General features: G+C 45.4%; 1 protein-coding gene and 1 pseudogene across 2 annotated transcripts in view; both read left to right on the top strand.

Moving 5' to 3' along the window:
* MSH2 (mutS homolog 2) overlaps positions 1–27,739 on the top strand; it is a 1,146,446-nt gene that overhangs the window by 502,501 nt on the left and 616,206 nt on the right. The gene's annotated exons all lie outside the window — the stretch shown is intronic.
* LOC138468453 (RNA-binding region-containing protein 3-like) lies at positions 14,306–15,160 on the top strand (annotated as a pseudogene).

Genomic DNA, 27,739 nt, shown 5'->3' with positions numbered 1-27,739 from the left:
TATGGTTCCATCACAAGTGCGTCCATCCAATAACTGAGGTAGAGGGCACCCCTGGAAAATTATCTTGATGCCATTCCATTAACAAGCACTTTGGCGGTGGGGATTGAATGAAGGGAATTCATCCACCCCATCCCCAATTCTCCCATGCCAACCCCTCTCAATACTGCCTTCATGAAGGACCAGCTAGCCCTGTCAAATGCTCTCTAGGCATCGAGGGAAAGAACCAGTCCCTCCCACCCCCACTCGGCTGACCTCTAATGAAGCTAGGAGAGCTAGCTTTTTCCTGAGATTGTAGGCTACCTGCTGGTTTCTCACAAAACTGGCTTGACTCGGATGGACCAACTTCAGGAGGACCATCTCTAGTCTGGATGTCAGAACGCGTGTGAAAACCTTGCCATCAATATTTAGAAGAGATATCGGCCTATAGGCCGAGCAGTGAGTTCCGTCCTTGCCTTCTTTCACGATCGCAGTCACCAGGGTGCTCTTAAAGGATAGAGGAACATTCCCCTCCATCTTTATGCTATTAAACACCTTAACCAGGGCGGGGCAGGAGGTCAACAAACATTTTGTAAAAGGCTGACGTGAAGCCGTTCTCACCCACAGCCTCCCCTGACCTCATATGGCGATAACCCTCTTCACCTCGCGTAGGGTAATTTCATCCTTAAAGCTCACATTATCTGCGCAGGAGAAAGATAAGATGGCGATCCAATGCCCCAGATCAGCATGATGTAGACCCTCATAAAAGTTAGCAAATCCCAGGAGAATTCAGCTGAGCAGCCCCACACCCCCTCACCCGCCTGACGGTCTTGCAGCAAATTCCCAGCCCCTATTTGCTCAACGCCCTGTAGTTTATAGCACCCCATAGCCTATGAGCCATCCTATATTCCTTTCCGGAATATTTCTGCTTAAACCTCATTGCTCTGTGTTTTGGTTTTTTTTATTGGCATCTTTAGCTTACAAAAAACCTTAAACAACATGTAGAAAAGCTGAAAAACATTATAAAATACATTATTCATATATAGTACCAAAAAGGCAAGAGAATACATCGCGTCTAAGGTGATAATAAGAAAAACTTGTGAGCAGAGTTCATATAAAAATAATTTAAAGAAAAGAACATTACATAGCCAAGTTCATTTTTTCCAATTCATCAGTTATACCTTGCAAAAACATTTTCATTGCCACAATTAAGGATATGTTTAAGCCCCACATACATCTGCTCCAGAACAGGTACGTAGACAATTCTGAATCTTTGTCAAATCTATCTTTAAAGATCAAGACACGCTTAGGCTCAAAGTAGGAACAAGAAAGCACTAAGTGCTTAAGAGTCTCTACGGAGTTAAAATTTCCACAGAAGCGACAATGAAAGTCAAAGGCACCCGATCCCGGCGCGCTTTGATGCTCCCAGTGCCCAGTCCGCAAGAGTCGGTATCGGATTAAGCCTAAAACGCATGTAGATGGATCTAGCTCTATCACATGGAAACCGTTGCAGATAAAGGGTTACACATTCCCTAGCGTGACCAAAGTTTGCGTACTCTTCATGTAGAGTAAGAATCCACATAGTCGACCGTTTCCACCCAATCTGCCCTAAATAGAATCCTCTTCACCAATCCTGGGCATTGTACAAAATCTTCTGTGCATAAACCGAGAGAGGTAAATAGTAAGGTAATTTTGGAGAAGAAATTTCTTATGGATACGACGATGTCCGTTCTGGCAACCTCACCTAAAGTTTCATATAGTGTATTTATTGGAAGGTCACTTATTTTTCTAAACACAGAAAGTTGTTTCCAAAGGTATCTAGCTTTAAGGGATATAAGACCGAGCTCTCGACGGATAACTGCATTGGGGACTGCCATTGATAGGCCAAGAAATTCTTTCCACAGCTTCCCCTGGATAGTATTAAGAATCAAACTCATGTCATGGGTACAGATATCAAGACCATAAAGTAGAATGGGCTCACATTTAGGAAGATAAAAACGCCTTAAAGGTAGGAATGAAAATGTACACACCATAACTTTCAAAAATTTCATTTGGGATCTAAGTTTACCCGCCTTCTCATCGAGGGTCTGATTCCAAATTTTTAAACTGACCCTATTTGTGAGATAATAGCCCAAATATGTAATGGTGTTCCACTGATTCATTACCCATACTCCACCTATTAGTTTGGATCATTTTTTTTTTTTTTTAGGAAATACCAACATCCAGGATTTGCATGCGTTCGGTAAGAGGTCATTAGCAACTGCATATTGATAAAAAAAGATGCATCTTTATACTAAGGTGCTGTCCAATAGGATAAAGTCGTCTGCAAAGGCCATCCACTCGATTGCCAAGTTCCCCAACCTGGCTGGTGCAATGAAAGGACCCCGCCACATGCCCTCCACATCGCACACGTATAGGTTGTAGAGAATTGGCGCGAGCAAACAGCCCTGCTTAACCCCCTCATATTTGCCAATTACCCCAGACAAGGCACCCTCCTTGGTCAAACAAACACTGATAGAAGTGTTTGTGTGGAGTAGAGCCAAGAGCTGAACAATCTTTCGGGGGATCTTCATAGCCAGCATCTTTGACCATAATCTCACTCTTATAACCCAGTCAAATGCGTTTGAGAGGTCTAATGATGCTATAAAGACCTCTGCTATACAGAATCTCTTATGTGAGCCAAAATGGTACCATTCAAGTTGGTTCCCAGCTCTTCTCTGAAACCAACTTGAAATTTACTAAGGCATGAATTATCCCTGACCACTTTATTAAGGTCTCTTAGGAGCATGATAACCAAAGACTTTACTATCTGCATCTATTAGCGCTATAGGTCTGGAATTGCTCGGATTTAGAACATTGCCCTTTTTATATATGGGCACAATGATACATTGCACCCAATCTTCCGGAGCTGTATGGGTCTCAAAGATATAATCAAATATGGGTTTCAATAAGTCCGCCCATATCTCAGGTGCCGCCTTGATAACAAAAGGCGGAATTCCGGCCGGGCCGGGCGCTCTAGATGGCTTAATTTTATTGATACCTCAACTAATATCTCCGAAATCCCAGGAGCACCCTGCCTTCACCGGAGACCCCAAATCCCTATCAGACACCCCTAGCACATTTTACAGTCAGCGCAAATGTGTTCATATAATAGGTACACCAGGCCTCAGCATTGATGGGACAGTCAAGTCTGTCCATAGCAGGAACTAAAGTTCTATTAACCGTCGTCCAAAATTTGCCATCCAAGCCCTTACATAGATTTTCCATCATCTGCTGTTGGACATTTAGGTATTGATCCATCTTCAGCGATTTGTCCAAATTTTTGTGTCAAGATCTTCAAAGCCTGCGACTCGTTAAACAGTAAAGGATGTTTTTAAGAGTCATCAAGTCCCTATGTTTTTTAAGTTTAGAATTATAGATTCTAGAATCCCAACTGATGTTCTCAGATTTATGTGCGGTGTGTGTCCCCACCTTACTAATTTTGTAGGCACAGGACAGCATAATGTTATTATACAAGTTCCCCCCAGAAGAGAGGGCCCCATCCCCTAAATCCAATTGGGCAACTTTAGTCAGATGTTCTATAATAAGGGTGTTCAATCTCTTAATAGTAGTCCTGTTCCAACTGACCACTCTCCCTTGCGTTATCACTGACAGACTCATATACTCAGGTCTTACTTGAATTCCTGGGAGGGCCAAGGTAAAGAGTAATGGTGTGTGGTCACACAAATCCGTATCTATGTGGATCAAATTACCACAAACTTGCTTCCTTCCATTGGATATGTAAAAGAAGTAAATTCTAGAACTATTAAAGCCCCTCTTCCACGTATACCTGGGTTGATCTGAAGTAAGCGGATGATCCAACATCCCCAAATCCCATGTCTCCAAAAATGTATCCCATCAAATCCCTCTACTCAGATTGGGGTGGAGCACCTTAGGGATAGCCCCCTGTCATTCCAAGCGGTGCCTTCTGCACAAAGAGAATTAAAGTCTCCTCCCATCACAATACGATCCCCAAAACCCTTCTCGCACCAATCCCCCAGAATCTCACCAAGTATCTCCTCGACTTTCTCAAGACACATTCAGGGGGTTACAGTAAAGATTCAACAGTATAATTGTCTCTCGTACATTCTCTAAGACCAATACAATACCCAAGAGCCAATCACTACTATGAACCAGTCTACACTTGAACCCTAGATTACGGTCAACAGCTACGGTCAAACCACCACTAGGCCTGCCTGCTATTCCCTTAGAGGCGGGATGAGAAAAAGCATGGAAGCCTTCTATAGAAATTTGGTTGAGCATCGTAGTTTCCTGGAATAAGTAAATACGTGGAAGAGTATTGATCGAGTGTTTAGTTAAAAATGTATTCAAATTTATACTCCCACACGTATTCCATTAAATTATTTGCATTTTAATCATGTCAGGCACATCCTGGCCCTTGTCTAAGGGTATCTAGAGTTTTAAGTGCTGGCTTTAACCAAGACCAGTCCTGACCATTATTTATCAAACTAGAGATCAAAGTCAGGACCTATTCAGAATTTATAGATGAGTTGGAACCCGAATGTATGTGTTCTGCTGGAATATTCACAGGTTCCTTGTATGCATGGAAACTATCAGCCTCTTTAGCATTAGCTAGTGTTAACAAGCTAAAACCCAAAGACTCGAGATTCTTTTCTTGTGCTCTGACCATATCCGCCACCATCTCTGAATGGAAACTACATACCATTCGGAGGTTATGTCCTGGGAGAGCTATTGCATCTATATCATTGGTAGTTGCGGAGTAAAGGGATATTTTTTTAAAGATGTTTAGCAAATTAGTTCTATTTAGGTTAGCCACTTGGTCAGCCTTGTTATTAATCCAGCCGATGATTTTCCCTGTATTATTCACTGGGACTGGCTGGTCAGCTACTGCCCGCCCCCTATTATTGCTAGAGTTTGGTATTTCTGGCTTGGCTATCGGTATCTCCTGCGAATTAGTGCCCAGTGTATTTATTAAATTCTTAGGAGTATTATTAGAGATCAAGCCACACTGTTTATTAACCGTAGATTGTATCCCACTAGTCAATAAGACACTTGGGGGGGGGGGGGGGGATGAGAGGGAGGAGAGGTGAGAGGGAGTTAGCGGGGGAGGGGTAAGAGGGAGGCGTGTGACAGGGGGTGAGAGGGGGGTGAACGGGAGGGGTGAGATGGAGGGGTGTGACGGGGGTGAGAGCGGGAGTGAGATGGTGGGAGGGTGGGGTGGGGAGATGGGAGGGGGACGAAAGATTGAGGTCCCAACTTGGGCAGTGTCCCCAATGGTTGGGGGCCTGTGGAAGTTCTAGCGTGCTTGGTGCTCACTATCTTCCCAAAGGCCGTCATCTTAGTTTTTGTTTGACGATCTAGCCCTGCCCTCGGTTGATTTTCCTCTCTACTATCAGGAATTTGTTTCTTTCCCAGTAGCGCAGTCTCTCCCTGTTGGAAGGCCCTCCTTGGACCTTTCCCCACCAGAGTCAGGCCCCTCTGCATTAAAGGGGATATTACCAGTACTAGGCAATTTTGATTGCTCCTCTTGAGCTGGTATGTTTCTAATCGCTTTAAGTTTGGAGTTCCTCTTCTTGATTTTAGTATTTGGCATGTATTATGTTTTCTTAAGCATCATGGCCCTTTTTTTTGCTTTTTTCCCTCTGCGAATGGGCGACTGGGGTACCTCATCAATATCATAATTAGATATATTTAGAGGTAATTCTCTATGACTTAGTGGACTAGGTGAAACGGGAGTTTCCTCGTATGATGGATCAACTATTTTTCTAATGTGTTTTGTTTTCTGTTAATACTTAGTCCCTTTTTTCAGCGCAGTCCGATGAACATCGGATTCTTTGCTACTAATATTCAAAAACACCCCCTCATTAGTGGGTTCCACAATAGGGTCCCGATTAACCTCCTCCTCCATTGTTACTATTGCATCCAAACGAGGGGACGGCTATCGGGAGCCCTAGAACTCGCTCGTAGTTGGATGTTCTCCACACTATTAACCCCCGGACATAGGTTTCTTCAACTCTTATCCCTCTATTAAATGGGGCTGGTCGTTCCCCTGAAATCATAAATTCCAGCATTGTAGTAATTTTTGCATCCATAGTGATCAACCTAGTATTTTGTTCCGCCCTTAATATATCAAATCTCTTGGCCTCTTTCATATTTTGGTGAGTCTTCATTTTTCCTTCCACAAGGCCCTCCAAAAAGGCCAAACGTACTGTTAATTCATTAAAGGCTGATTGTTGCCCCGCCAAGGAGCCTCCCAAGGTTTCCTGCGTCTCACCCAAGATTTTGAGGGCCAGATTCAGACTAATGTGTAAATTGGACAGGAGGGGAAAAATATAATCTCCCCCACCCCTGTTAGTAGGGGCTTGATGCTCGCATCTGCCGAGGGTGTGGGCCGGGTTTCTAATGTCTCCTGATCGGGGTCAGTGGCGCTATCCACTCCTACAGAGCGATCTACCAATCTCTCCCCGCATTCTGTTTGGGTACCACCATCTTTCACAAAAACAGGTAATTTGACTTTCTCTTGGTCAGGGATTAACTTTTTCGAAGGAGAACCTATGGATTTGTTCACCTTACTCCCTAGATGATCCGTAGCGGTTTTATTTTTTGTAGTTTCGATAACTTCTCGAGTAACTGCCCCCTCTGAGAGACTCCTCAAACCCTTCCAGTTAGAGAGAGAAAACCCTATAGGCATCTCCAAATCGATGATTTAAGGAAGTTAAGTCCCCATTGCATCCGCCATTTGCATAAATAAGTCATCCATGTCTTCGCCTCCCACTCCAGGGTTGAGCCTATGCAGACCTGGGGTCACGGTCTCTTTCCGCTGGTCCTCCAAACGTATCCAGTTTGGTAGATCCAGTATTTTGGGGATCGGCCTCATATCATTATTAGTGTTACCAAAGACAAACACCCTAGGGGAAAGGGGGAGGGGGGTAATACAATTTGTTTCACGAACGTCTCTCTCATGGATACCATCCACCTCCCGACCACTAAAGGAATTAGAAAAAGGAAGACATTTGGCCTTCATTTTTCTTCTTAAATTAACCTCCTGTAGTGGTGTGGATGCATGGAAGCATACCACCCTTTTAATACCAGGGATGCTTTCCTGTAAACATTCTGCATCAGTGAGTTCATACCTACTAACAAAGAGGCCAGAGTTTACTAATGATGCCTCTTTAGACCATGAACCCAGTTTTTCTAAATGTTTATGTTAATTACTAGAAACTGGTGTAATAGTCGTGGGTAGCAAAGACTCTGCCTCGCTCCCCTGGTGTCAAATTCTCACACCCTTTCTGATTTTGGCTTTTAGGGGAACACGAGCATACCTCCTCATCTGTGAGAGCCTTTATTTCACCCCCCATCCCCGGTATTGAAACCTGCTGTACATCTATTTCCTTAATCTCTTGAACCTCCACGGAACCGAAACCACTTCTTAGCACTGGCATTGTTTAAATTAAAAGCGCTAGAAAATATGGGTAAACTGGAAAAAAGAAAAGCCTCCAATTAAAGTTCTCCAAGGAGGTGCCACTTACCAATGGTGTACATGAATAAGAATAGCCCTACGTTTTATATACACATCAATAATAAAAGCACTCTAAAAACTCTGCAAGGTATATCAAAACTGAAGGCGATAAAAATATCTAATAATCCTCAAGTGAAAAAAAATGCAAGAAAGCAAATGCACAAGGTTTAAAAAACGGTTACGTCTGTTTCGTTTAAAAACTCTGCACAATCAGCGCCCAATCAATGGCTTAATATCCCCCCGGGCAGAGTAAACCTTGCAGCCCCTTTGGTGATACTTTCCTTGAGTTAGTGTAACACAAAAGTTATAAGTAGATTAAATATTACACAAGTCACTTATGGGACCCAAACTAGTATATATGATTAAATATCAATTGTTTGCTGTCCTGGGAACGCCCGATGGCTTGGGGAGCTGCCTTAGCCCGTCTCTCCTCCAACAGTGACCAGGGAGTAAGTTCAGAATGGTTTTTTCTCCAGTCCTGAGGTTATAATGAACGGTACGTTTTCCAGTATATGAGTGCCCTTTCGCCAGTTGGAATGTGTAGCATAGAGGTTTTATAAGAAAACGTAGTTATAATCTCTGTTTGGGAGTAAACGTGACCTGAATGGTCAAACTCTCAGGTTTGTGACCGGCAGTCCTCAAATGAGGTAAAAGAAATGTTTCTCAGACCATGGGCAGTTTCATGAAGATATCAGCAATGCAGCAGGCTCCAAGAAGCTATCCTCTGGCCTTCTCTTGCTACTCCCCCACGTCAATGTGTACAAATGTCCCAGTAAAACAATGGCCTTACCGCCTGCTCACTGCAGATTTCTCCGTCAAGTAGGATGTAGAGTACGGCACAGCTGATTGTCCGTCCGCAATTACTCCGGAACACTGCTTAGACCTGCACGGCCAGCACAAACAGCAGAAACAGTCTTTCTCCACTGCCGGGCTTATCGCCGCGAGGGTAGCGAAGACGGCTTTTGAAGCACTGCTTCCTGTGGTTGTCTGTCCATCCAGGACGTGCTTAAAGGTGCAGCATAGATATTTCTTCTCCCCAATCCGGTTTAACAGCAAAAATGGTCTTCCTCATATACTGCCCTTTTCTCCACTGCCAGTCTTATACTTCATTGCCCTGTGTACCTCCCTGACAGATCGCAACTCCTGTCTCTTCTCCCTGACGGATTGCAGTGTTGCATCCACCTCATCCTGATTATTGTTGAGGCTGGACCACCGCTGGGCTATATCCTCCTCCAAGCGACCCCCCCAGCAAAGCTCTCATTTCTATTCCTGGCAATGTCCGCTATAAGAAGCTCTCTAAAGGTGGCCTTCATTGCCTCCCAAACATGTTGCTGGGATACTTACCTGGTGGCATTGGTCTCAAAGAAGCATCAGATTTCTTTCTCCCTAAAGATTGCATCCCAAAGAAGAGTCATTGCACTGCTACCTTGTGTTGCTTTTCCTTCCCTGCCCACATTTTTAACACCATAACACCCATGTCCTGGTCTGACCAGGCTATAATCTCCACCGCCACAGCTGCGAAGTAACCCTGATATTCTTTTGACATGAGGAAAAGGTCTATCCTAGTATATGTATTGTGTGGGGGTGAGAAGCATGCCTGGTTGGGCATGCTAATTTCTCCATGCATCCACCCAGAAATGACCCCCAATGAGACTTGAGAATTACCAATTTTCCCTGTGCTATTCCCTCTGTCCCCCTTTCTACCAGATTTCCAGTGAGGTTTCAAATCGCGTATCATGTTAGTCTCTGCTGGATCATAGCGAAGGCTGTGGTCACAAAGAGTATTTGACCTCTATTGAGGGCGTAAAGTGCTACAAGTGCGATCCGCCTCTCGTCCATCCATCCCTTTTAGCATAAGCATTCTCCCCTCCAGCGGCATCCTGACTTGAACACCCTTTAGTATTAAGGATTCTGCCAACAGAATGCCCACTCGAAAACTTTCTCTTCTCTCCATCTGAGGCCCAGGACGACTGCCCCACAGCCCCACCTCTAAAACTGGACTCCTCCCAAGAGCAGAAGTGAGTCTCCTGCAAAAATCAAATCGACAGATGCAGTGCAGTTAAAGTTCCTAAGTATTAAGGAGTGTTTGTGTAGTGAACTAAGACTCTTCTCATCGCCACCTTGATGTCACCCTTGATCCCCCAACTGTAGTAAACCTGTGTATTAATCATGCATCTGCCACAAGCCTCAATACCTAGATAAGTGAGATCCTCCTGCATCCCCCAGAACACTGGATTTCCCCAGAATATAAACCAACAAAACAAGGATTGTTCCATAACTGAGTCCAGTGAAGACGACGCCTAGAAATCTCTGGGCCACTGGGATTGCATACCACGCTTCCCCTTGCGCGCCTGAATTTACACCACTCATTCCCTCCACCCTTCCCCAGGTGTTTCACAGCTATTCGCCAGACCCTCCCATTCCACAGAAAACCATCTGCAATGTCATGTATCCCCAACACGCTTTCTGAGCAGGAAACATGGTCCTATGGTGCCGACTTGTGTGGGGAGATATTTATCTTCATAAACTTTCTTGCCCCAATCACTTTTTCCAGAGCCCTGGCTGGGCAAAGGCCTGCTTGAATCTCACATCTGCAGCTGTCCCTCAACACCAGGCTGATTCCTGGCTGCATGCAGTGCATGAAGGAGCTGTTCGGCCATTTGACCTTCCTTTATCTCATACCGTTCTCCCCCTCACCTCAAAGGACCGTGCAAAAGGGTACCTCCATCTATTTCAGATGCTCTTGGCATGGAGCCAGGATGTCGGCGGTCTGCACAGTCGCAACTGGTCCAGGGTGTATGCTGATAGATCTTGGACCAGTTCAATCGATGCACCTTCCCATCGAAGAGCCCCGGATATGCACTTAAGGATTGCCGCTTGTCTCGAAAATAGTGCCACTGTGCTACCACCGATCTTTGCCCTGAGAAAAGCCTGTGCCCTGATGGACCCTGTGAAGCAATACCTTCCTGGGGTCCTCTGAGCCCAATAAACCCAGAATCCTGTCAGACACCCTCTTTTTGAGATTCATAGGATTCTCCATTTTTCTGCGGCAGCTCCCATATGCATATGTTGTTGCTCTGTTCCCTGTTCTCCTTGTCATCAACCTTATTCTGCTGCTCCTTCCACCTACGATCAAGCTCTTTCGGTCTGGTTTCCATTTTAGCTTCAAGATACTTGGTTGATAGTTTGTTTTCCAGAGCCTCCACCCTGTCCTTTACCTTCTCAACACTCTCCTTAATTGCCGACAGTGTCGTCTGTACTTATGCCCTAAACGCTTTCATTTCTACCAGGACATTATGAATATACAATTGCAATGCCTCATGTGCTATAGATCCACCTCCAGAGGGGTCCACTGCACAATCATGAGGCACTTCTCCCACATGCTATCAAGCCTTTTATTTGAGCCCAAGACCTTCAAGTCCATCTAGGCCGCTACTCCCACCCAGGGCAGTCGCCCACGTCACACACGGGCCGGGCCCTCCACTCCAGACCTCCCGTGAGCTGTATCACTGAGGTGGGCAGCTGTCCACTCAATTTATCCAGGGGTCCCTGGGCGCCCTGGCCTCCTCTTTAGGGCACAGTGGATGCCTCACCCGGCACTTGCCTGGGCCTGAATGGCAGGGATACTGGAGAATCACTGATCTGATGCCCCCTCACCTTGGCTCAGCTGCCAAACATGCTGTGCAGTTTGGCCCACTGTGATGCTGCCCCGCGACAGTCCTCTCAGGATGCCTCTACAAGGGGGGTCCTCAACGGTAAGGGCACTGCTGCTTTCACTCGCCCTGCTGATGCTCCAGGAACACCTGGAGTTCCAACGGCACGCCCGCCAGCTCCCTTAATTAGGAAGCCATGCTGCTCTAGCAGTTCCTGTCCAGACCGCAGCGTGTCCTCGGAACAGCACTTTGCGTTCGCCAACAGCATCTATCCTTCTTTGCAACGGCTCACCCATCTGGTGCACTGGGCTCCCAGGGACACGTTGTCACTCTGCTTGACAGTGTTACTGTTTCTGCCAGCCATTTGGGTTGTGGCATAGTTCTCCCTAAGCCCTACCTCTTCGTTGATCTACTCCCGGCTTTAAAGGGGATGACGGTTTCCTTTTCTGATGATTTTGCTAAGGCAACCACCTCCTCAGCCTATTGGTGTATTTTAATGTCATGTTTCAACCAGTAGTTTTGTAGTTTTATCGAGGCTCCATGTAGAGAGGCTGAATGACTGTCGAGAGGATGTGTAACCATATGCGCCATAGTGTTGTATGTGTAATTTCCGGGTGGACTACCTTAAGAGATGCAACCTTAAGGGTTAGAGGAAAAGGGAATAAAACCACACGGGGAACGAGGGAGTTAGAGGATCTAGGGCAGGCTCGAGATAGCCGAGAGAAGGAAAGTAAAGAGAAGGTTCATCCCCATTTGGCTCAATCTGTACTTGTGTCCGTCCACAACATTTACTTACCAATTCACCATGCCCCCTCTAGCATCCAGCTTTTATTTATTTAATTTATTTGTAACGCGCTGGTACAACGCCCGTGGGCATAGAAGCGCGAGGACAGGACAAACACCATAAAACAAAAACAATCAACCAGGCCAGATAATCGGAGGGAAATTATACTGAGTATTTATACTGAGATTATTCAAACAGAACGGTCTTGAGTCTACGCTTAAAAACTGATACTGCACCGCATAGTGTTGGATCAGGGGGAAGGGCGTTCCATAGCCGAGGTGCTGCCACTGAGAAGCATCCGTTGTGTACATGGGATAGGTTAGCAGCAGGTATTTCCAACAGTCCTGCGTTGTTGGTTCGTAGTGCCCGCTTGACTGGCAGCCACCTTAACCTTTTGGTCAAGTATGCTGGGCTTTTCCCATAAAAAACGTATTTCTCTGTATAAACCGGGGATAAAACAACTGGCGACGAGGATAACAAACACCCACGTGTGCCACTACAAGGCGCCACAATGTGTCACGCCCATGACCACGCTGCATGGGTAGCAACACAGGAAGGCACCTCTGCTCCACCCACTCCAGACAGCACCTCTGCCACGAAAAGCACAGCAACACGGGAAGGCACCTCAGTTTTGCAAGGTCCGGACCGCGCCTCGCCGCACATGAGAGCGACAATACGGTGTGATGAATCTGAGATGATTCTCTAAGAAACCCTGACCTGGAACCCTTCTTATGGTGGCCTGGGAAAGGCAGACTGTTCCTTATCCTGACCCTGGGGGTGGTGTTCTGCGGGAGGACCACATGGGGGGGGAGGGAGTCTGGTTGGTAGAACCCCTTCACAAACTTCCCTCGAGACACTCACATTTTAATGCCTTAATTTAGAAGTGAAAATGTTGAAGAAAAAGATAACCAGAACATTGGGGGCTGCAAGTCCCACAATGCTGGAAGTACTGGAAAGAGGAAGAGGGATTCCGATGCTCTAAATCGCAGTATGCAGTCTAGTAATTCTAAGGACCCACACCTGAGCAGGACTTTTGAATGTTTAAGGCCCTCTCATGTGTAGGTAAATTATAAGGGTACCTGTAATACCACAGGTCTTCCAGGTCAGTTATACATGAAAATACAAAAAAATTGACCTTGGTAATTGAAGCTAGAAAAATCTAATATACAATCGATGGAGAATTTCGATCTCGAAAGATGTTTTCATTTTTATTTTCAAATGGCATTTTTAATACTGTTTGCTCATAGAGCACATACGTTCATATATATTTGACATCTTCTCATTCATTTCACCATCCATACACTTTCCCATTCCTCACATCCAATGATTAATTTATACAGAAAAAACAGGTAGTTGATTCAGAAGAATTGTGAAAGTGATTGCTTCTCAAGAAGTTGTGTGTAACTCTTGGACACACGTGGAGAGTTTTGTGCAACCATACACAGAAGAATTGTGGACGTTTTCTATTTTCTAAGACGTTGTATTGAACTCTGCTATAAGTGGAGAGTGAAAGACTTGCATTTTAACCAACAGTTCATTTAGATAAGTGAAAGATTTTTGGCGTAAGAAGAACTTTATAAATCGAGTTTGGTAACAAAACGTAACTTTATGTTTGAACTTGTGATTGAAAATCCTGCTTTGAATCTGGGGAAGGGAATCCAACCCAGGTTACAAGGGTACACAGTTATTCGGTTTATGTTGAAGATAACTGTTATTTCTGTTCTATTTTAATTGCCATATATTCCCCTCATGAATTTTATGTATACATAAGTGTGAGGGACTGATTCCTTTTGTTAGAGTTTCCTCTAATTTATTTTGATAGACGGGGCAATCTTCTTTTGGTTAGGGATAGTGAGTAGTTTGTCAAACCCCTTTGAGTTAATAAAATGGCATCTTGTGAAACATCTTTAACAAGTTGTCCACCTCACAGTTCTGTCCTCTCACAATGGGAAGGCAGTTCTGCCCCACCCAATCCAAAGGCACTCTGCCACACACGAGAGCAGCAGTACGGGAAGGCAGCTCTGCCCTAACTGCTCCAAGAGGCATTCTGCCATCTCCACCTCACAACATTATCCAAAGGCGCTCCACCGACATACTTACTCTGTGGCATCAAATGTCACTTCGCCGACTCTGAAGCACTCCGCCTGATAAGTCGCTCCTTTCACCAACCATCGAGACTGCTGTAATACGCTGCTCTACGCAGAGGCAACGACCTGTGGCACTCTGGTTCAAAAGGCACAACAAATGGGCCCAACGGGAGGATATAGGACACTTTAGACTTAAGTGTTCGCACTGAGTATCATAACTCCCTGACCCCCACTACCCTACCAAAGTACAATTGTGCAGAAAGACATGGAAGACTCCGGTAGGCAGAAGTACAGTCCTGTAAGAAAAAGCAGGACACTGCTGGTTCGGCACCTCCATGCAGAGCTACCACACGAAGACAAGGAAGAGCTGCTCAAGTTCTTCGGCGCCCAGTCAGTCGGGGCATTCGCAGATAAAGGACGGCTGAAACGGTGGTCGGTCATTTTTTCGAAAAAATGTCGAAAAAAAATAATTCCGTTTTTTTTTATTATATATTTATTTTGGGGTTCGGGATAAAAAAAATGGGTAAAACAAAAAAAAAAATTAAAAAGTGGGGGGGGGGGGGGAACCCACCCCATTTCGAAAAAATAATGCATTAAAAAAAAATCGACATTTTTTTTTCGACATTTTCTTTTCGACAAAATGACTTTCAACATTATTGGTTTCTACATTATGACTATAAACCGGCTGAAACACATTAACTTTGCAACAGTTCCTAATGGAAATGCAGCTTCTAACGCATTATTCAGACTGCATCAGTTAACTTGTGGGCAGTCTTTAGTTAAATTCGCAAAAGGAGCACCACTATGTTCAGTTACTTGATCAAGCTTCGTATTATGGTAAACAAATTAGGTTCCAGTGAAGTTGAAGAGGAAGGAAAAGAAATCAAAGCACCAAGTAGAGAATGGTGTTCGTCCGAGCCACAAATTAATGTTTCCTGTCGACGTCTGCCTGAAGTATCGTCCTCCACCTTCTAATTCCATTCCCTCCAACATTGCAAATATTTTGGCAAGTGTGCTAAAATTCTATGCTGGGGCTCAACATCTATTAAATAAAATTAATCCACCAACTCCCTTTTGTATTACGACTACTGCACCCTCCTTTGCCCAAGGAAGAAGATGAGGACGATATTGAAATGTCGTTGAAATCTACATACAGAACTGGATACTGGCCGTATTTCTATTGAAGAAATGGCAGAACATTAGCTGTTTAAAAGAGATGATCCAGGAGAACCAAACTGCAGAATATCAAATCTAGGTCAGGAAAAATACCTTCAGTTTAATTTGGGACCTTACATTGACTTCATCAGAAACGGAAAGTATGTCTGACATACGTTTGATGAAAGAAGACGCAGAAATAGGGAAGAGGGATGAGGAGAAGAAACGCAAAGCAAGAGAATGGACGATAACAAAAGGAGAGTCACAGACTGCGAAATAACAGCAGTAGAAAAAGCACTCCCAAGGCAAAAGCAGCAAAGGACAACCGATCCAAGATACTATCAAGAACATCCTTGAAATACCAAGCACAAAAGGATCCATGATCACTGCACAAGGGGGGCGGGGGTGGAGAGATCACACGCAACTCATCCTTATTTAAAGGATTCAGCAATTGCGCCACCGAAAAAAAAATCTCAGAACGAGGATGAAAGGAAGAGGAACAGGAGAGCGAAGAATAGTGAACAGGCAACAGAAGGAAGAGCTGAGGAAGACGACCACCAGTAAAACCAGTGGAAGATTAAGATGAATGCTGAAAAGACCCCCAGAGACTACTAGAAGAGATATGAGGGCAACATAATGGTAAGTGGGGGGAGATGCTGTATATTGAGTCCCTGGGCGGACTACCTTAAAAGAAATATGACCTTAAGGGTCAGAGGGAAGGAAAACACACGGGGGACGAGGGAGGCAGGGTAGGAGCAAGGACAGGCTTGAGAGAAGGAAAATTAAGTGGAGGTTCACCCGCATTTGGCTCAGTCTGTGCTTGTTTCCGTCCCTCTCGTTTACTTAAGTCACGCTGCCCCCTCTAGCATCGGACCCGGTATGAACAGGGGATAAAACGAGTGGCCCGTCTAGATGAGCGGATGTCTGTTAACGAGGTAGAAGGTTAACAAGAGAAGACCAGTTGAGTTGCTGATGCGATAGCTGGTCTCTTTTGTGTGAATAACTTGTTGATGGCTTTTTAACACTTACCTGTGGTTTGAGGGATTGCCACTTATAGAAGAGTAGAACCAGGGCTGTCACGAGGGGAGTGCAGGGGGAGGAGGGGGCAAACTGCCCCGGGCCTCGCACTTGGAGGCCCCCTCTCCTAAAGAGAAGGCAGCACAGTTTCCCGTGTCCTTTATTCACACGGGGGACTGTGCTGTCTCCTCTCTGCCCCTGAAATGATTTTGCTGTTTGTTGCGAAGCCGTTTGGCTCCGCAACAAACAGCAGAATAATGAGAGACAGCAGGGCTCGGAAGTGAGTTCTGCTGCCTCCTGTTATTCAGCTGACAACGTGGACATGCTGAATGACAAGAGAGGACTCCTCTCCTGTCAGTCAGTGTGAACACGATGGCTGATAGGAGAGGAGTTCTCTCCTGCCAGACAGCATGTCCACGTGTCGGAGTGCATGGAGGTAAGGCAAGTGTTTTTTTATTTTAAATTAAAAGTGTAAATGTGTATTTAAATTAGTATGTATATGTGTGTATGAATGCATGCGTGCATGTTGGCGTTTGTGTCAATGATGTGTTTGGTTTTATGTATGCATGTATGTATGAAGTTGTGTAACTGGTGGATGAATGCATGGGTGAAAGTGTTTTATGTGAGTATGTGTTCAGCCCTACCCCTAAATTTAGCCGCCCTGGGGGCCACTTCATTAAGTGGTGGGTTCATGGCATCAGTGGTGCACCTAGGTTAAAATGTCAGGTGGGAGGGGGGACTAACACTTAAAATGTTGGGACAGGCGCTAATATCAGAGGCTGTGAGGGAGGGGCAAACTTCCTTGTGTGGGGGCACCTAACATCTTTCCACATTCGAATGAGACATCTGGTGATGCGTCAATCTTACAAGCAACTACCTCTTGCCTTCATTTCTGAAACGTCGCACTTAAGGACGGAATGCTGTGAGAATGAGATGTTTCATGTCACCACTTCTCTTCTTCTCATGGCCATGCTAATCCCTATGGCAATTCTCACCCAGTTCCTGCCCTGCCCCCAAAACACTTCCTCACTGGGACTCTTTGAGCTAGCTTTAAACACTCCTTGCCATCAAACTTTGCCCTCAATGTGCCTGCAAGTGTTTCTACAAAGGAGTCTTCTGAGAGTTCATGACTTCATTGGAGTTGTAAACACGGAACTGAATAAAAATGTCTTAATTAGGTCTGCCTTTGGCCACTCGATTTAAAAACACCCTGCATGTCTTTCGCTGAAGTTCTGTTAAAAACAAGCATTGGCAAAGCCAACAGTTTTGGCTTGTGTTTTAAGTATTAGGCATTTTCCAGACACTGCTATTAGCTGCTCATGTACTCAAACCATTTTGCACCGGCACTATCAATTTCTAGCTAATACCAACAGAAGTGACTTTCACATGCCTACACGAATGCCCAAACTGTTAGCATTGCCAGTGCTCTTTTTGGTTTACCCTTGATGCACAGGACTACTTTCTGTGGCATGGCATTTTTACTGGCTGGGAGTCTGTACATGGTAATGTCATATATTGATGCAGCCTGCATGGACATAATTAGAACAACCAGCATGAATATATATTTATACTAGCATATCTCGCGTGGAAAGGCGGCATGAAATTTATTGGAAAATATTCCTATGCACTGTTTGTGATTTGCAACTATTGGGATTTTCCATGTGCTTCCATACAAAACCAATTGCAAACTATATGGATTTCTACCCAATTTTGCTAAGAAAGTGCTGTAAAATGCATCATTTTAACCCAATGTTTCAAACATGTTCTTGGGCGTGAGAACCCCCCCTCAAGCAACCCTTCTTTGATTTGGGCTCCCTCACTGTGCTCTGTTGATCCTGCCTAATTGGCACAAACATTTAAGCCTCTTAAATTCAGAAATGTACCAGCCTCCACTGTGTATCAGTTGTCACTGTGTATGATGTGTGTTTTAATGTGCACACAGGTGCAGGGGGCTCCTTAATGATATGATATGATATGGCATTTACAACGTGCCTGTACACAAGTGTTTCTAGGGGCAACAAGGCAAGGAGGGGGAAACAAAAGAGTAGTACAAAAAACAGATTTTACTAGGCCTGGTGTAATTCAGATTGCGCAAGAGCAGGAAAGGGGAGAGGGGAGAGGGGAGAAGTGCCGAGTGTGGGGTAGGATGCAGAAATGCAGGAACAAAGGAGAAGAGTGCAGCCAATGGGTGGCAAGTGTGGGCACTCATAAGTGCAGCCAGCGGGTGGAGAATAAGTGCAAGAGAGGGGACTCTAGGGTTACAGATACAGACTACAAGTGCAGGGGAGTCAAGAGGCAGTGCGTGATTGCAACAGGACAGGCAGGTACCTGGGCCCAAATTCATAGCTTGACCAGGTGACCAGTGCATGGATCAGGCAGGTGATCAGCAAGGTAGAGGAAGAGAGAAGGCAGAAGCAAAGAGACAGGTTGAGTTGCTTCCGGAACAGGAGATGGTTCTGCTCAAGTTTCAGAGCGGCAGGGAGGCTGTTTCCAGAGGGAGGGTCCAGCCGAAGAAAGAGATCTGCCCTCAACCCTTTGCTTGGAAAAGTGACTGACCCTCAGAGTTGGAGGTGGCGCACTGGAGAGCTCATGCCATCCTATATATATTCTTGCATATGAAATAAAAGTTAATCTGGCGTAAACCTTTCTTCAGTAGAGAAATTTAACTTTGCTGTAGTTGATTTGGAGTTGTAGTAATAAACCATATTTGGGATCCTGCACACAAACTCAAGGGGAGATTTCTCGAGTCTCCTGTTTGCAGAGGTGCCGCTGCTGGTCGAGTGCAAAAAATTGTTAGGGGGCCTCACCAAATGTTTTGCCCCGGGCCTCACCACATCTTCTGACAGCCCTGAGTAGAACAGGAACCACATGTCATAAACGGAAGGAAGGAAAGACGCCTTGAATCCAGCGTCCATATCGGTGTGAGAAGGGGGAGTGAAGGTGGGCGGTTTCTAAATCTTGTGATCCGCTGACCGATCACATATGCACACCTCGATCCATGATCAAGGATGGTGATTACATGCATTGTTTTGTAGTGTGCCAGTGCAAACCTGCCTAGTATGCATCCTTTCCAGTTCAAGCTGGGGGCATTTGTGTGAAATAATTCAACCTTGTATACGACTACAACCACTGGTGCTCTATAAGAATGGCGTTATTAGGCCAGATTCCTTTAATTACGTGGCTGAATGCTTTATGGACTCAATAATTTAAGATGCTCTGTACTGTGCTTGTGCCAAGCGCTTCTCTGGCAGAACGAGATTATGAGCTGCCGGCAATCGCAGCAGAATTAGCTGCACTCACATCAGCACTCAAAGCCTGCCATTTGAAACTGATAACAAAGACCACTTGTTTTACCCAATCAAATGCAAGTTGTCAGTGAGCCAATAGAGGCGTAGACAGAGTTTACAGCGAGATCGATGGGCCTTGCAGTTCCACGTGAACCGATATTGTCCGGTGCCCTGCTGGTGTATCAGAAGGAACCAAAATAGAGATGCTGGCCGTGTCTCGGGATTTTCATAGTATGACACTTCATATGGTCTGCCTGGTCCCTGCTTGATGAAAATGATGACTGTACCTTATCCGCATGAACGCAGTATGTCAATCGTGTTGCGTGACAAATAAAAGCAATTTTCCGTTTTCTGATTTCTAAAGTCGTGTACAACGCAGTTAATGCACCTGTTCAAGGGCAGAATTAAAAACGCACATTCAGTTGTGGTCCAGTTCTTTACATGTTGTGCAATCCCTTTCTCTGCTTGCATTGTTTGCTTCTAGGGTCTCCCGTTTGTGCGCTTACTGTAGGTACCTGGGTGATATGGACTGGATTCCTGCTGGGCCTTTTAATGTGTCTATTGTGAATTTGCTCCACTGTCACGCTCTTCTCACTAAAGAAGACTTTGGTAAAAATGGATTAATTTGTTTGGAATATTTTGTTTTTTTAATTGACACTTCAGTGTCCCCAGCAAACATGTCATAGGTATTTAGCCTGGGGGTTGAGCAGGGTCGGACTGCGACAAGAAATAGGCCCGGACACCCAAGAAAAAGTGGCCCACCGCTTGCCTCAAAGTGGCCCACCCCAGCGACCCTTGACCTCTGATGACATCACCGGAAGTGATGTCATTTGACCCCACCTGAAAGTGACATCCCGGGAAGCAATGAAACACAAACTTTCACCCCTTGACAAAACAGGAAGTGGCATCAAATAGCATTGTTCCTAAGTACACTACGAAACAGATGGTTATGATTTCACTAATGTGATATACATTTCATACAAGAATGGATCACCATATGTATCGTTAATATTTGTGTGCATAGATCCATATTGTCAAATTACTGTGAATGCAAGCAGACGTCCAAGGCCAAATGATAATATGTTATTGTATAACACTTACGCTTAAGCTCTTTTTTATAGAACAAATATGCACACAATATCACCCAACCAGTGTTGGTACTCTTTTATCGACCTCAGAAGGATGAAAGGCTGAGATGGCCTTGCTGGGATTCGAACCTGCAACTTGCAGATCACACACACACATAGCAGCAGCGAGCGCTCAATCCACTGAGCTATCATATCAGCTATAGTAGAATGAGCAATTACTCTGTAGTGGATACCATTAAACTGGTAACTGAGATTTAACAGCAGACCAGTTAAGTTCTTCTGCAGGTCTGGTGCAAAGTTGGCCGCATGCTGCAGCAGCATGTGAATGATGCATGCATCATAATTTATAATGCACACATCATGCATGCAAATCAATCATCAAAGCAAGGTAACATGTGCTACTTTGCTTTGATGAATTATGCCGTTGCGGGTGCTACACATGATTTCGGCCCGAGCACGGACCAAGTGGCAGATGGGCCAATCCAACCCTGCTGTGCATGCATTATGTTACTCGTGTACACTCTACAATAGCACCACGTTAGAATTCTGATAGTCATTTTAAGTGACATAGTCAAGCTCGAGACCATGTAGTAATTTTAAGCAGCAGACAAGGAGCCTGTGAGCCTCATCCGAGATCAAACTGGGTGTTTTGCGGTGAAGACAGTAATGGGGTAAAGTTGCTGTCTGCAGTGGGTGGTAGTAAAGGGTTTGAGCTTGGCTCAAGTCTCATGCTCTAAGAGTTGTGAAAACAGGAGGTGCGAGTGTGGCTTGATATGCTGCCATTAACATATTACAAGAGGATAACAAAAATTTCTGATGGAATTGATTGAGCGAGCACATTTGAACCACTTGGAATTCCGCTGGGTTAGTATTCCCTTCCATTGTTTATTTCATTTCGGCTGAGCCCTTTCAGGCGTGGATTAGCTGTATGCCAATTACAGTCTTGACCCAAATGAAGCCTTTGAGCCCCAACTGCTAGTTCCTGGGAGAGATGCCCTTGCAGGCGTGTTTGCGCCTGCTTAGGCCTTATGGTGAAGGAGCAGCGTGAGGCCCCAGGTGCAGTGAGGTGCCGCCCGTGTCAGAGCAGCTGTTCGAGCTGGGCTAGGGTTGAGACGCCTGAAAGCATTACCAGTCCTCGCTTTGGGTACCCACAGATAGGAATGGGCCCCAAGACTCGCCGACCAATGAATTGCCTGAAAACGTAGCACATGCTTCCATTCTGCTGTATAGTCTTCCAAGGATGGATTCCCGTCTACCTTTGATTTCACCGAGGAGGCTCTTTATGATGCCTGATAAAGTCCCCTTTTCCTGGATTCAACGCCCTTCAAAACTCTGCTACTTAACCTGCTGCCGAGTCTTCCCAATATAAACACCCCACCCCACCCTTTCGCGTATGCCTCTCTATTTTCTCCCTGGTGAAGCACCTTTGGCCTGGATAAGGCCTCGTTCTCCGTGTTTCCTGTTACTCTTGACTGGGTGCTGCTGTCTAGCGTGTACAGCGACCTTTCCCGTTAGCGAGGCGCTATATGCCGTGTAACCTCTGTGCCGCGATGCACCCTTCTGATACACGGAAGGGTGCATCTTGGTCCATTCACTTCGTTAACCCTTTCAGTGTCATCGGCGTTTACACCTCGTCCTAAACATGTTTTGTTTTTTGCTACTCGGAATGTATTCCCTGTGGACGGTGCGTGCCTCTTCGTGGGCCTCGGGACAAGCATTCCCTTTTCCTAGTATAGTGGTGTGGTGGGTGCCCTTTAACCCTTGACTGTGACAAGTAAACCGTCTCCCTTGCTAGTGCCTCTCTGATATGATCTCTTTCCTTGATGTAGGACTGTCTCTGCCACTAATAAACAATGTCTTGACGCAGAAATGGGTGTATTTCTCCCTCTGCTATAACCCGCTTACCCTGGCAATGCGCATGCTGCCCCCCCCCGTGATAAGGCAGCGCCGCTCTAGCAACATTTCACTAATTCACATAACCCCAATAAACACATGTTGCAGCCCATGGCGGGCCAGCGCCAGACATGCCCCCATCTGATATTCCACACCGACCACGTAGAGTAGTTTTATTGCTGCGGTTTAATGCTCAAGAAACACCCAAAGCCCACACACAATACAGCACCTCGTAGCACCCTTCTGGGCCCACCGAGGACTGCAGGAATATGGAGACATTATTACATTAAAATGCACTTTTAGACACTCTAATATTTCGGTTCCTTTTACTGTGCCTTAATTTTAATGCTGGGCCATTGTTTTTTTTTTTCAGTTATTGAATGCGTTGCTTGATATAATACGTTTATTTATGTGTCGTATTTTGGCCCGAGAAGCTGATAGCCCCCGATCCTTCCCGCGAGGCATTGCATAACGCGAAATAAAGGGATGTTTGTTGTCTAGAAATCTGAGATTACACATGGGTGCTTCTTCGTTCAGAGCAGATAGGTGGCTTGTATTTTGGCAGTCTTTGCTGGGATTTCTGTTTTGTTATGTGTGCATCATGATTAGACCCGCAGCTCGGGCTTCATCCCCTCGCTCTTTGCTTCTGGGGCCGGGAGGCAAACATGCGAGCATCATTCGGCGTCCCTGTTTATTCGGAACCGTCGGTCGCGTGCCGGTGCTCTCCTCGCTCACTCACACACAAAGGTCAGGAGACGGGGGGGGGGCTAGTCTTCTCGCCCTCACACTCATATTATGGCGTTTGGAGTTTTACGACCCTTGCCCTCCCGTGCTCTGGTAACGCGAGGAGCGGTGGGGGGAGGGGGTCTACAGGCCGAGCAGGTCTGACACTTGTGACAGCGAAGGCGCACGCAGCCTCTCATCTGAGCCATGTGTGCCTTGCACTTCTAATCGCATCATAGACAAATCCACCAGGCACCCCAACTCAGAAATATTGCATACCCTCCCCCTGCCCCAGAATTCCCAACTTTTAGGAACCATACATTCTGTCTCATGTGTATGCGTAGGGTGCTGCAGACTAAAGAAGCAGTCAGTGGTGTTAATGCACACACACACCCCTACTGTTTTATTACAAGTGTACTACATTTGTGATAACAAAATGTACCTACTGCGGCTTACCTGGGGTTGGGGGCTGGGGCCTGGGGCGTCCTTTGCAGACTCAGCGGTGTGCGGCAGAGAGCAGCTCAGAGGGGCTAATACAAATCACTGGGAGGGAGGGGCATCCCAGCCTCGCCCAGCCCTGTCACTCCCAGTGATTTGTATCACTGATGGCGCCATGGGGTCGCGGGCAAATGCCGCCAGCCCCGCATTCATCAAAGAAAAGATTGTGGGTTCCTAGTCCCGGAGTCTGACCCTGGTTTTCTTTCAGTTAACCAGAGGGATTGGGGAGTTCTACTGTTCCATGAGACAATCCTGAGTTACCTGGGTTGAGTGAATAGTCCTGAGTGTTCCATCAACCCTCTGTGGATGGTCCTTCCCCATGAAGCTCTTTCTCTCAAATACCAAGCCGCCCTTTCTCGATTCCAGATTTCTTGCCTTTGACCCAGTGAGTGATTCTGGGAGCGGTAGTGGTCTCTTCGCATCTTTCCCATAGTGGTCTGGCTATTTGACGATCGGGTTCTCTAAGGTGAGTTGCATGACATTCCTCTGATACAAGGGGGGTGCTTCACAGGTGTTCCTCAGGGTTTTAGTCACCCCACTAGGCACCACTGAATCCAAGCAGGGCTGCTAGTCACACGACTTGAGTGATATGCCCCTCTTTTACAGGCCACAGTAATGCAGAGTTTGAGAATGATTTTCGAGTGTTTTCCTGTTTGGTGCCTTGATTCTGCCAAGGATCGCATGACTGGGTGGGGCAGCTGGTGCATGCAGGGGTAGATGCAAGGTGAGTGAATAAACACCATAGCCCTGTGTACTACAGATTGAGTAACAGGCCTCTGTCCAACACTCATTAATTAGGGTTTCTCCGACATTTCAACAATCAGTCTTTCTGCCTGACCACACATGGGTTCTGTTAGGGCAGAATTCAATCATGTTTTGGATTGGAGGTGATGAATATTATGTTACGTTACTGGGATGTATATTGCCTATGGATACCACACATCAAAATATCAGGGTCCGTTTCCCCTTGTCTTGAACCCCTGAAATACAGTGGTGAATAATGCATCCTGGCCGACCTTGAAATATTTTGGGCAACCATTTATTTGGTATGCCACATACATTCTTGGGTGAACTAGACCAGCTTCCCTAACTTCCTGAATCACATTTTCTTTCTGCTTGTGGGAATGTTTATTTTGCCTTACCAAGTCCAAAACATCTACGCATGGTAATCAAAGAAGGTGTTGGCATAATCCCTTTCCGTGTTCCTACCTCACCAGGCAGAGCTTACAAACCGATTTCTTAGGTAAAAAAAAACGAGGGGTTATTTTCTCTTTGGAGCTCTGTTTCACACACAATGTCAATGCAACACATTCATAGCCATTCCTCCTTGTAAATGATTCACTCGCCCCTTTAAACAAAGCACCTGGTGGTGCTAACCAGATCTCTGGTGATGGCTAGACCTGACTATTGTAATGTGTTAAACTTGCTTTCTGTAAGGAAAATTGAGAGTAGTTACAAATGGCGCACAACCAAGAAGATGCACTCAAAAAATGTGACATTATACTGACCCTTCCACCACTCTACTGGTTCCCTTTAAACTTGAGGAGTAAATAGACTTGTGCACCAGGTACAAGGCGTTTTTGAACAACTGCAAATAACTCCTCCAGAACCTGCAGTTCCTCTACATCCCTCTCAGAACTATGCACTCACCCAAGCTGCAAATACTGTGCAACACCTGTGAGTGGTCAGAAATGAGAGGTTTTCAAAATTCGCCATTTTATTAAATCAAAAGGGTTGGATGAACGCCTCACTGTCCCTACCCTAACAAGGATTTCCCTGCCTAAAGTAACGTACAGAAACACACTAACAAAGGATATCTGTCCCTCACATTCATACATTCCTCAAATCAAAAAGGTAATGCATGGCAGTTCAACACAACAAAATAATATCACAATTGAACCTGTAACATTACCACAGTCCTGGTTTATAATCCGGGTGAATTCCCCTTCCCCAGATTCAACCAGGGTTCTTGTTCCACAGTTCAAAAGTAAGAAAGTCTTAATTGGTAACAAAGTCCTAACACAGTTCTTTGTAACTTCGAGTGGACAATAGAAAGTTCCCATTCTTCCAAATAGAATGTTCTTTCTGTTCTTCGACAAATCGTCTGTCGGGATGATTTTTGCCCCAACTGAATGCTTTCAAGAAATGTAACTCCTCCACAAGAGGATACAATTAATTCTTCCTTCAGCACCATCAATAATATCACATTGATAACAGGACCACAGTTCAGCACTTTGTCAACTACTACCTGGTCTATCCCCATGCCAGCCCTACTACTTCAAAGATTCGCCATCCGGGTATAATCCCCTTCCCGAACAACTCTTAAATGTTCTTTGGTTAGCAGCCTTAAACTTTTATCAATGTTTTAGGGAAACAGAATTCCCCTTTGTGCTCTTCAAGAGTTCTCTGCAAATTATGTTTTGCTCTTTCTGAATAACCTTCTTCAGAAGGGCCGCCTCTTTGCCTCTTTTGTTTCCCCACTGCACTAGTAACCAAATATTGACAAGGATACAGATTTGTTTTTCTTCTTTATTGGCTCATTATCTGTTAGTTCATCAAACATATAACATACTTCACAATCCTGGGGTCTCCTATTATTCTCCTTTGATCTTTGGCAATATCTGTTGGACTTATTATATTGCTTAGGTTTCAGCCTCTCGGTTTCAGCCTCTCTTGTCTTGGATAGTAGTTGTAGGCATTAGCTTTCAACAATGTTGCCTGCCCTAAGAAGGAAGGTGCCCATTAACTTTCATGCACTACCCTTTAAACCAGTCCATGGCTTCCCTTTCGTTGCATCAAAGACAATAACGGAGCAGATGCTCCATACCCTTCAACACCCCTGCGGAATCAGAACCTTCCTCTTACTCGTTTCTTTCAGTGTTCATCTTTTAAAATTTCGTGATCCTGTGACATTCCTTCTATCAACGTTTCTTCCATCAATCCCGGGATTTTGGACTTTACATAAACTCACATGCCCAATTTTACACTCACTTGGTTTCTTAATAGGCCACTTTCACTGCTTTTTAAAAGATCAGTATACAAAATCATTTATTTTTTAAAATTTTTTTATTTATTCCAACTTGAAAATTTACAATATATCAACAAATGTGCATTTTAATTCTCATGTACAGTTTCCTGTTATTCCAACGCTCCCGGTCAACCACCCTCCCTCCCGAGCCTACCCAACATCACCACCTCCCTCCACTTCCTCTGAGGGCGTCCCTCCCTCCGCTTCCCCCCCGAATCCTCTTGATTTGCCTGGTCCAACCCAGACAGTGTAGGAATTATTTGCCTCCAGGCTATCAACGTGTCCGCTTCCTCCTCCCCGCCTCTGTTTACTGTCTCACTGCACACCACAGTTTCAGCATCCACCCATTTCCAAAGATTATGCCACCAGACTTCTATTCCTGGCGTTCTTGTCGCTTTCCAGCTCATCGCTATCCTGAGCTTTGCTAATTTTTAAGCCAGGTCCTTGAGTTTGCTCACATGTTTCAATTTACGCGGCCCGGGGAACCCTCCCCCCCTCCCCCTAACATACAGGGCTACCGACAGGGATTCCACGTCCGGCCTTATCCATTTCTCCGCCATCAGATGGGCTACTCCCCCCCCCCCCCCCTCAATCTCCTATTTCAGGGCATGCCCAGAACATGTGTCAATCCTACGTCCACTTCCCCACATTTAGGACATGTTTGTGTTCCCGCATTTTTAAATTTAGCTATCTTCTTGGGAGTCGTGTATGCTCTATGGGTAACATATAACTGAATCTGTTGCAGTCTCACGTTCCTTGACCCTTTCTTGTGGTAACCCTGTACCCTTACCCACAGACCATCACTCATTGATTCCCCTGCCTCCTCCTCCCATTCCTGCCCCAACTGGATCACTTCCTTCCCCACCCGCAACATCAACTGTTCATATATTCGGGAGACCTCATGACCTCCATCGGACACATCATAGAATGTTTCTATGGCCGTATCTGCCTGTCTGGTCAATACCTATTCACAATTATTGTTAACACTTCTTTCACTCATGCACGAGTGA

Source organism: Ambystoma mexicanum, chromosome 4q, assembly GCF_040938575.1.
Source record: "Ambystoma mexicanum isolate Mex_15411 chromosome 4q, UKY_AmexF1_1, whole genome shotgun sequence".
Taxonomy (NCBI): domain Eukaryota; kingdom Metazoa; phylum Chordata; class Amphibia; order Caudata; family Ambystomatidae; genus Ambystoma; species Ambystoma mexicanum.
The sequence above is the reverse complement of the archived record's forward strand: the minus strand, read 5'-3'. Positions and strand labels throughout refer to the sequence as shown.